The sequence below is a fragment of the Mus caroli genome, unplaced genomic scaffold (genome assembly GCF_978045245.1).
Source record: "Mus caroli unplaced genomic scaffold, Mus_caroli_1 scaffold_12, whole genome shotgun sequence".
NCBI classification, from domain to species: Eukaryota; Metazoa; Chordata; class Mammalia; order Rodentia; family Muridae; genus Mus; species Mus caroli.
Genome location: NW_028227267.1, coordinates 30658420 through 30670311, shown reverse-complemented (window position 1 = coordinate 30670311; position 11892 = coordinate 30658420).

Below are 11892 nucleotides of genomic sequence, written 5' to 3'. Positions count from 1 at the left end.
TTTGGTTGGTTTGGTTTTTCAAGACAGGGTTTCTCTGTGTATCCCTGGCTGTCCTGAAACTCACTTTGTAGACCAGGCTGGCCTCGAACTCAGTAATCCGAAAGTGCTGGGATTAAAGGCTTGCAACACCACCCCTGGCTCCAACAAGAAACTTTTAAATATCTGAATTGCCTAAATATGGGAATACATAAAAATGTTAGGAAGAAACAGCAAAAAAATTATGCATTGGTTGATTATAGGAAAGAAAAGGGAAAAATAACTAATGAATATTTTAACTTGTTACAAATTATTTATGGTACATAAACTGTACTAAATCTAAAGCAGAGGCTATAACTAGAATAGCAGAAAATACAACAGAAAAGATTAAGACAATTGGTAAATCAAAGCTAGTCAGAAAATATTTATTTGCATATTAAGAAAATCAGATGGACACAGAATGAAGTGACACACAAAGAAGAGAAAGAGAGAATGATCAATATCAAATCAACTGAGTATGTACCTCAATGGTAGAATATATACCTCCTCTAAGGCCCTGCATTTAATTTTCTGAAAATTATTCCTTCTCTAAAGAAATAGAAAATGAGCTGTCATTACTGTTCTTCCAGATCACAAGAGTCTACTAAACAAGTATTTCAGACAACTGTGGTCTAAGTTCAACAATTCAGATGGAAGAGACAAATTAATCTAAAAGAAAAAACAACCTACCTACTCAGTTTAATTCTAGAACACTCAGTTTTCCAGGTTCACTAGCCAGTCCAGTTTCCTAGTGTATAGACTACAAGAGCAACAGATAATAGAGACAATTGTGGAAATAAAACACCCATCTGTAATTTTTACATAAAGCAAAAATAGAACAGCAGGAATGGAAAGAAAACATATGCAAACAAGAATGGATTTCAAGGCCCATCATCATCGTATCTTTCTTGTTTGCTCATGAGGTTATGTCACATCTACACTCAACCACTAAGTCTATGCAGTGAAATGTGGCTTCAAGAGAGATTCTTAAAATTTCCAGAGGTTTTTTCATGACTCTAACATGGTTGTTTATGCTACATGCAAAGAATGAATAAGCAGCTAATTATCACTCATATAGTATCTATGTTGGTCAGTAATTACATCCAAGCTTACAGGTATTCATGTACATACAATCAATATTCAAATTTAGGCTAAAAAAGAAAAGTTCTTTTTCATCCTTGTATGAATGTAATAAAGAAAAATAGTATCATCAATAAAAACAGGCAAAGCATTTGTAGAAGTTTTTCTCCAAAATATATAAATAATTTCTAAATCATTAATATCATTACATGAGTATATTAGAGCTTTCTACAAAAATAGAATCTATAGAAGGTAATTAAGTAGATTTGCTTATGGAATACAGTCTAGGTAGTTTAGTAATAGCTGTCTTAATACATGAGAGGTTGAGAATTCATATCTATCTCAGACTATGAATGCCTTAGTAATGAAAATCTCATGTTGTGGGCCTGGAGAATTTCTGGTGATCCACTAGTCTTCACAGGAGTTGGAAGGCAGAAGAACCAGGGTTCTGGTATCAGAAAATATTAGAGGAAACAGAAGCCACAACAGTGGCAACAAGTGCAACTGAGTAGAGGAACTTGACAATGACATGCAGACAGGTAGGAAAAAAGAGCAAAGCTTTTTCTTATGTGTTCCTTGTATCTAAACTCTGTGATTGAGTACCATTTATACTCTTGGTGGACCTTCTCACATCAGTTGATATAATAAAGCATACCCCTTACAAATATGCTCAGAGGCAGCAGAAGAATGCATTCTATTTTCTCATTCTGCTGCATTCAAGAAACATACCTTAACATCAGGAAAGACATTACTTTAGGGTAAAAGGTCGGAAAAAAATGTTCTAAGAAAATGCACCTAAGAAGAAAGCTGGTGTACCCCTTTTAACATCTGAAAATATAGACTTCAAAATAAAACTAATCAGACAAAATAAGAAAGGACACTCCAACTCATGAAAGGAAAACGGAAATATCCACCAAAAGATTTGTCCATTCTTAAAATATGCGCCTAACACAAAGGCACCTATAAATGTAAAACAAACTCTACTGTACCTTAAATAATATACTGAACCACAGATACTGATAGTGAGAGACTTCGTTCTCACCAATAGACAGATCATTTAGAGAAAACACACACACACAGACAGAAAAAGGAATAGAGACAGAGACAGAGAGGGAGACAGAGAGAGAGAGAGAGAGAGAGAGAGAGAGAGAGAGAGAGAGAGAGAGAGAGAGAGAGAGAGAGAGAGAGAGAGAGAGAGAGAGATTCTATAGGAAATTGATGTTATAAACCAAATGGAGCTAACAGATATTTCAGAACATTTTATCTCAGAACAAAAGAATATATATTCTTCTTTGTACCTCAGGGCACTTTCTCCAAAATTGATCAGGTACTCAGACACAAAAGAAAATCTCAACAGACACAAGAAAATTAAAACAACTCCCTGCATTCTATCAGATCAGCATAGACTAAAGCTAGGTTTCTACAACAGATACAAACTCATGAAAACTGAACACTTCAAATTTTCTTTACAGCTACTTTGATGAAAGTGTTTATCTACTGTATAATTTTATTTGTTAATCAATGGTATTGTATGGAAGACCTAGAAACAAGTGCACACCCTTTTGGACATCTGATTTTTGAATAGGAAGCCAGAAATACTCACTGGAAAAAGATAGTATCTTGTCTAAATGCATGGATGCATATAGAAGTATGCAAATACATCCATACCTATCAAGTTTACAAAACTCAACTCCAAATGAGTCAAAGACCTCAACATAAAACACAATTCACTGAATCTGACAGAAGATAACCTAATCTGGAATACTCTGGAACTCAGTGGTACAGTAGATTCTCTCACAGGCACTAAGAGCAACAATTGGTCAATTGAATCTATTAAAACTGAAAAGCTTCTGCACACCAAAGGACAAAGTAATTAAGACAAAGTCAGAACCTATAGAGTCTATAAAAGGCAAAACTACATAATCCAATTAAAAATGAGATACAGATCTAAATGGATAATTCTCAATATAGGAAACCCAAATGACTGTGACACATTCTAAGAAATGTTACTTAGATATCAGGGATCAGTAGATCAAGGAAGTGAAGATTTATGGGTAGATATCAAGGAAATGCAAGTCAAAATTAATTTGAGATTCTATCTTACACCTGCCAGAATGGTTGAGATCAATAATACAAGAGACCTCATGGTGACAAGGTTATGGATCAAAGGAAACACTCCTCCATTGTTTGTGGGAGTTAAAATTGTACCACTAGTATGGAAAGTAGTATGACAGTTTCTCAGAAAGTTGGGAGTTGATCTTCTTCAAGTTCCAGATGTAGAACTCTTGGACATACACCTAATGGATGATACATCCAACCACATAGACACTTGTTCAACCATATTTATTGCTGACCTATTAATAATTGCAAACAGCCTAGATGTCTCTCAATAGAAAAATGAAGAAAGAAAATGTGGTACATTTAGGCAACTGAGCATTACCTAACTCTAAAAAATCAGTGGCATCATGAAATTGGCAGTAATCAGATGAAACAAAAAACAAAACAGCAACAACAAGAAAAGCATCTGAAATAAGGTAATTCAAACTCAGATAAATATAGGATGTATTCAATTATATGTGGATATTATCCATTAAATAAATGATCATCAAGCTACAATGCATAAACCCAGAGAATTTAGGCATAAAGGAAGGGATTGGTTGGCATACACAAATTTCCCTGTGTGGGGAAAATAGAGTAGGTTCATGGGTTGAATGAAGCCAGAGACTAAAGAATGGGGGTGGGGGGTCAGCTAGGAGGGGGAGGGAAGAGTGGACTGAGGGAAGGAATGAGGAGAAATACAGCTAGAATTAAAGAACAGTTGTGGGGTTGTGTGAAAACCTTGGGTAGTAGAAAGAACAATAAATTGATTCTTAATGTTAGTCTGCTATACTCATAGATCCATCCCTTATTCAGTCATCATTAGAGAGGTTTCCTCCTGCTGCAACTGGGAACACACACGAAGACACACAACCAGACTTTGTGTAGAGAGAGAGAAACTTTGGAGCACAGAGTTCTTAATAAGAAGCCTCCATCAAGTCTCTTCCCTCAAAGCTCAGAGAGGCCCATAAAATAGAAGTCAGAAGAAGTAAGGGAAGGAGTGCAGTTTACCATGAGAACAAGGTCCCCTAAATAAACTGAAAATGTGCAGATTAATTCACAGGGACTGAAGCAGCAAGCACAGGACCTACATAGGTCTGCCCAGGTCCCAAGCGCATATCTGTGTCAGTGTGTGTGTGTGTGTGTGTGTGTGTGTGTAAATATAATTACATACAGTATATATAATATACTAGTATATATACCATATACTATACAGAGCATACTAGATACACTAAATATATTAGTATAGTCTCTATAAAATATATTGTATACATATAGCATATATAATACACACATATAATGTGTGTATACAAACATACAAAATAGCTTTTAGTTTAATACTTTGATAGGAATTCTGAATATGTAAATGAGTGGTTCTCTGATTCTTGTCCTTTTTCTTGACACTATTTTTTTTTCTGTTGCCTTGTTTCATCCGACTTTGTTTAATTTTATTTTGTTGTATTTTGTTGTTATCTTTTATAACCCTATCATTTTCTAATGAGATACAGAAAGAGAGTAGATCCAGATGAGAGAGTATCTGGAGAAGAACTGTGAGGAGCAGAGGAACAGGATTACATATTATGAGAAAAGAGTCTACGTTTTTAAAATGTGAGAAAAAAAAAGTACTCAATATAAGTGCAGGTTGATGAAACAATCATTTTATTGCATGGATGACTCAAACTTAGCCTATAACTTTATTTTATTATTAAAATATATTTTAAAATACAATAAAATGCAACACATTGAAAGAATAATGTCGGCAAACAGTGTCACAGGTTACATTCATCCATTTGCTTACAGAATGGCAAAAAAAAAATTATTAGCTAGAAGCCAAGATGATAGTAGTTCTTAGAGGTTAAAGCAATATGGAAAAGACCATGAAGAAATTTGATATGTTGTAAAAATATGTTTTCTGTGTAGATTATGATAAGGGCTGTATGGGAAAGCATTTTTCAGTGCATCAAATTATATGCTTAGTATGTGTGGCTTTTACTTATGTCAATTTTTACTACAATAAAAAGAAGAAAACTTTAATATTAGATATACATTAGAAAGGTAAAGGCTTAAAGACCTTGCTTTATGTATTGATCACTAGATATAATAGAACATACTAAATTCAAGTAATATCAAAAGGAAGAAAATGAAACAGATAAAAGCAAAAATTAATGATGTAGAAAACAACCTACAGTAAAAAGAATGAACAAAATCAATAGGTTTTATGCTGAATGAAAAGAACACTGAAATACAAACCTTTGGTAAAATTGATCAAGAAATAACAAGAAAAGAGAAAGAAGCAGTGTCAGGCATGAAGTGATATGAAGTGGATATTACAGACTCTGAAAAAATTGATAACAGATTCATTATAATATGTTTTTGATAAAAGACTTAGCAAACGTTTTAGAAATGCATTGCATGAACAGTGATACAAGTAGAGAAAAATAATGTAATTATGTAATATACATAAATACTCTTATGTGTACACACTACGCATGTGTGTGGCAGGGGGAGTAATGGAATCTGAGAATCCCTAATTTATAAACTCTCGCATAGTTATAGACAGCAGCATCAGGGAAATCTTTTACACATATAACTCAAAATATAATATGAACACATGTACAAACTTTACCATTTAATCCAAATGAATTCATTTATTAGTTTACTTAATCTGAATAAGTATGGTGTGCAAATATGACAGGAATAAGGCAGGAAACTTATATTTTGTGTGTCACATGTATTAACATCCATTTTTATTTGTGTCTTCTTTCTTTTAAAGGATTAAATTATTTCATAAAAAGAAAATATCTACACACTGCAAGTCGGTAAATGGTCAGGCTATTTCCATTTGTGGTTTATCATTTGTGATGCTACGGTGAACATGAAATACAATAATCTCTGTGGGATCCTAATCTCAATTTCTTTGCATATGTAATCTGTCTTCCACAATTTCAAGTCCTGTGTTTAGGGAATTCTACCAATTGCAAATGGAAATGTTTTTCAATTTTGCAGAAAATCCCAGAAAGCAAACTTAAGTTTGCTGTATTGTAACAGAACAACACGTTGAGGCAAGAGAATGAAATCTGAGTAGAGTACCCTGCTTCAGCTGTTGCCATCTCACAGATTTTGTGTGTCTCCAGCTCACCTTGCATCATTTTAGAGCTGTGTGGTGAAGCCTATGACAGTTATATATGTGCTGAACATGCACACATCTTTCCTTTTCCCATTAAACAATTTAGTATAACAACAGTTTGCATTGTATTTGCATTATAAATAATCTAGACCTGTTTTGAAGCACCCAGGACGCGTCTGAACATCCATCAGTCCTGCAGAGATACTGAAAGATAGTGACAAACAGTGGAATCATTGGATCACATGTTATTTTTATTTTTCTTAAACATCTGAATTAAGTTCTTCATGGTAATTGCTCCTACATTCCTTCCAGCAGTGAACAGAGGTTATCTTCTCTCTCTATCATCAAAAAGATATCTACTGTTGTTTCTTTAACAGCTTTCCTAACAGGTATGAGATAATGTCTCATTTTATTTTTATCTGCATTGGCCTCATAATCGCTGATGTTGAACACATGTTTGTATTCCCATTAGCCATTTGTATGTCTTGTTCTGAATGAAAAAAGGCAAATCAAAACAACACAAAGCGTCTTCAATTTATCCACAATCTTTCTTGAATGATACAGATTTCTTAGCCTAAGAAACAAAGTTCAATCCTCTTCAGTTTGTTTATTTTCTCCTGTACAGTTCAATAGAAAGCACTTTCTACACGCTCGATTTCCAAAATGATAATAATGAGTGTAATTTAGAGGATTTATGTTAGATGCTGGAAATATGGTGGAAGATCTATTGTTGGAGGTAAAACTACCAAAGAATCATTTAATTGCAAGAATTCTTCCTGGACACCAGGGAATAAGCATGCCACAAATGATCCCAGAACTAGTCAGTTGAAAACTCAATTTTTTTGGTAAAATAAAATCCGTTTAGGTGTTAATTATTAATCATTAATCCTTTCAGGTAGAGGACAAGCAGAGAGAGGCCAGCTGCCTTATAATAGACAGACGTGAATGACAGTCTCAGTACCCATAAGGATTGGCCTCCAACAAGGAAAAGGAAAGGATCCCAGGAGCTGGAAGTGTGATATGACAAGAGAGGCTGTATGGCTTTGAGGAAAATATAACCCCTTGCTATAATTATTTAGACTTTTTTGCTAATGTTTTGAAATTAGAGAGGAGGACTGCTCAGAGAATACATTTGATGATCAAGAATACATGAGAATCTATTTTGGATAATGGATTTTATGGCTTTATAAAATATAACTACTTATTTTTGCCTTCGGAAAATTCTTCTTTCATGGACAGGATATAGAATTTATTAGTAGACATGAATGACTACATGATCAGATAGGGAACCTTAAAGTTCAGGGACTATGACTTTTATGGAGGACAAGAACTGAGGCTATATCCAAGCCCACTGCTGCTGTAATAAACTACTTTCATCTGTATTAACATATATAAATCCATACTTCTTTGAATAAAAGTAATTAAAAGTCAGAAAACTTGAATTTGTTCTTACCTAGGGCCCATGTCCTGTGCTGCTTGCTCTGTAGCATGGTGCAATGAAAACGACAACCTGATCAATGAGAAGTCTGGCCAAAATGAACAGGGATAACAACTGATCAGAACAAGGAATTCCTGAGGATTACACTTAGGCGCTCATTAGTCACTTGCCATGAGTTCCTCGTGATTCAGTACATGTGTACAGACCACTGGCAGATGGCAGTGATGGTACAGATGTTTGCTTAATAAAGGAGTACTTCTCCTAAAAGACAAGCATGTGGGAGTTGATCCCAAATGTAATAAAGCTTTCTATTCAAGACTTGTTTCTCCCTCGTCACTGTACATTACAGATTTTACTGCAAGATCAGACATATCTTGACAACATGGTGCCCACTCAGCACCTACCACAGCTTAGTAAAAGGTGTTGACTGGGAAGAAAAACATACTACTTCATTGGAAGGAGCCTGATGTTCTCCACTTATACTACTTTGTGATCATCTGGGAATAAAGCAAAGCTAGAATCTTTAAACACTGCTCAGCTGAAATAACTATTTGGGTATCATCAGCGGGGTTGTTGAGCAGCGTAAATTAGAAGGAAGTTACAAATCAGCTCAAAATCATTTACAAGGTCTACCAGTAATGGGCTTTCAGCTAAATTATCATACCCTCCTCACCAGTAAATTCAATCCAAGGCAGAAGGAGCCATAAACACAGAGGATGAGGGCAAATGTTACATTGGAACATTTTAATTTAGACACATATTGCCTAATAGAGACCACTGTAGGCTGGTAACTTCTCTGACCATCCCTTGTCATCCTTCTGGCAGCTGCTGGAGGTGTAGTGTGTGGAGGCAAAGCACCAAATCTGTTAAGAGCCACGGCACCGTGACAACTCAACAATTTCAGATTTGTAAGATTCTGGATAGAACCACTCCAATATCAACTTGCTTAGTGCCTGAGTTCCTTCAGATAAAAGTAAATCACCAGGATGTTTGATTCTCTGGCATGACTGACAGTTACCTGTCTGTCTTTGTTTTCCTGTTTATTGTACAGGTTAACTGTTTCTTTGGTATTTGGCCATAGAATTGATGATTTTATTTTGAAGGTGGTGTTGGGAGGGCACAGAAGAAATCACTTAACAAATTTCTGTTAGATAGCCACCATTTTCAGGTGAGCTTGATATCCTTACTCCTCAATTCATTATTTGTTTGTTTTGAGAAATCTATTCATAAACACAAATATTATCTTCTTTTTGCCCAGTTGCTGTTCAAGATGCAGAGTTCCATGATGATCAATGGTCTCAGAGTTACCTGTTGTCACCATGTAGGAGAAACATAAAAGCTAACAACACGACAAATGCAACATGATAGTAATAAGCTCAATGGTAGAAGAACATATCCTTGGACACGAAGCTCTGGGTCAGTATGGTGATGTGGAAATAAATGAAATTTTATAGTCACTTGGATACAACTAAACTGATGAGGCTGTTTTGACCTTGGAATCGTCTGATATGGTCAGAGTTCTTTGCAGTGTAAATCACTATCACAATATTACATAATGGATATAGTTGATGAATGTAAGCTTGATTTATAAGTCTATTCAGGATCATATCTTCAGATTCTTGGTATACTGTGGGGAAAGACTGTCTCATTACAGGTGAAGATTTTTGAGTTTCAGTTTTGTAACTATGTAATATCCCCTCTCCCTTAATTTATCGTTCATCACCTTTTACTTTCTGTAGTTTTATTTATCTGTACTTAACTATGGCCTAAACATACTCAATGGAAAATCCAGGAAAAAAATAGTTCATCGTTTCAAATTGTGCACTTGTGTGGTGAAGAATACTTTCCCCAATAATGGAGGACCTTGTGATCAATTTAATGGACAGAAGAAAAATTAAGACAACATATTTGTAAATTTAGTATCATCTGATTATGTAAAAATTAAAACCAATTTGGATTCCACAATAAATGACTTAGATATGTAAATTACAATTTAGGAAAAGCAATCAATTAAATTTGAACAGTTTATTCATATGCTTTTATCTACATGTAGAAAAGCAAATTATTTTAACTATGCTGTTACAGCTAATTAGTAAATAGTTCAAGAATCTGATATTATATTCATGGATGTGACAGAGGTTCTTATATATATTATGAAATGTTCATAGATAGATAGATAGAGATAGATAGAGAAATAGATAGATAGATAGATAGATACATAGATGATAGATAGATAGATAGAGAGAGAGAGAGAGAGAGAGAGAGAGAGAGAGAGAGAGAGAGAGATAGATAGATAGATAGATAGATAGATAGATAGATAGATAGATAGATAGATAGATAGTGAAAACAATAATGGTGGCATAGCATAACATTCATCAAAATACCTAAGGCATTTAGAAACATCTACTGCTTATAACTGCTCCTCTAAATGACAACTCTTATTATCATATAGTTCTTTTCTGGCAAAGATGGAAAAAAGTATATTCCCTTAGATGATAATATAGATCAACATTGGTACTGAATGTGTAAAATTATTACATTCTTTCCTGGAGGTTCAGTGTGTGAATAAATAACAGAGGTTCCCACGTCCACATATTGATACCCAATGATTTTTTATATTTTTATTACATATTTTCCTCAATTACATTTCCAATGCTATCTCAAAAGTCCCCCATAGCCTCCCCCCAACTTCCCTACACACCCATTACCATTTTTTTGGCCCTGGCGTTCCCCTGTACTGGGGCATATAAAGTTTGCATGTCCAATGGGCCTCTCTTTCCTGTGATGGCGGAATAGGCCATCTTTTGATACATATGCAGCTAGAGTCAAGAGCTCCGGGTACTGGTTAGTTCATAATGTTGTTCCATCTATAGGGTTGCAGATCCCTTTAGCTCCTTGGGTACTTTCTCTAGCTCCTCCATTGGGGGCCCTGTGATCCATCCAGTAGCTGACTGTGGGCATCCACTTCTGTGTTTGCCAGGCCCCAGCATAGTCTCACAAGAGACAGCCATATCTGGGTCCTTTCAGCAAAATCTTGCTAGTGTATACAATGGTGTCAGCGTTTGGATGCTGATCATGGGGTGGATCCCTGGATATGGCAGTCTCTAGATGGTCCATCCTTTCGTCACAGCTCCAAACTTTGTCTCTGTAACTCCTTCCATGGGTGTTTTATTCCCAATTCTAAGGAGGCGCATAGTGTCCACACTTGTCTTCATTCTTCTTGAGTTTCATGTGTTTAGCAAATTGTATCTTACATCTTGGGTATCCTAAGTTTTGGGCTAATATCCACTTACCAGTGAGTACATATTATGTGAGTTCCTTTGTGATTGTGTTACCTCACTCAAGATAATGCCCTCCAGGTCCATCCATTTGGTTAGGAATTTCATAAATTCATTATTTTAATAGCTAAGTAGTACTCCATTGTGTAAATGTACCACCATTTCATGTATCCATTCCTCTGTTGAGGGGCATCTGGGTTCTTTCCAGCTTCTGGCTATTATAAATAAGGCTGCTATGAACATAGTGGAGCATGTGTCCTTCTTACCAGTTGGGACATCTTCTGGATATATGCCCAGGAGAGGTATTGCTGGATCCTCCGGTAGTACTATGTCCAATTTTCTAAGGAACCGCCAGACTGATTTCCAAAGTGGTAGTACAAGCTTGCAATCCCACCAACAATGGAGGAGTGTTCCTCTTTCTCCACATCCTCGCCAGCATCTGCTGTCACCTGAATTTTTGATCTTAGCCATTCTGACTGGTGTGAGGTGGAATCTCAGGGTTGTTTTGATTTGCATTTCCCTGATGAATAAGGATGTTGAACATTTTTTCAGGTGCTTCTCTGCCATTCGGTATTCCTCAGGTGAGAATTCTTTGTTCAGTTCTGAGCCCCATTTTTTAATGGGGTTATTTGATTTTCTGGAATCCACCTTCTTGAGTTCTTTATATATATTGGATATTAGTCCCCTATCTGATTTAGGATAGGTAACGATCCTTTCCCAATATGTTGGTGGTCTTTTTGTCTTATTGACGGTGTCTTTTGCCTTGCAGAAGCTTTGCAGTTTCATGAGGTCCCATTTGTCAACTCTCGATCGATCTTACAACACAAGCCATTGCTGTTCTATTCAGGAATTTTTCC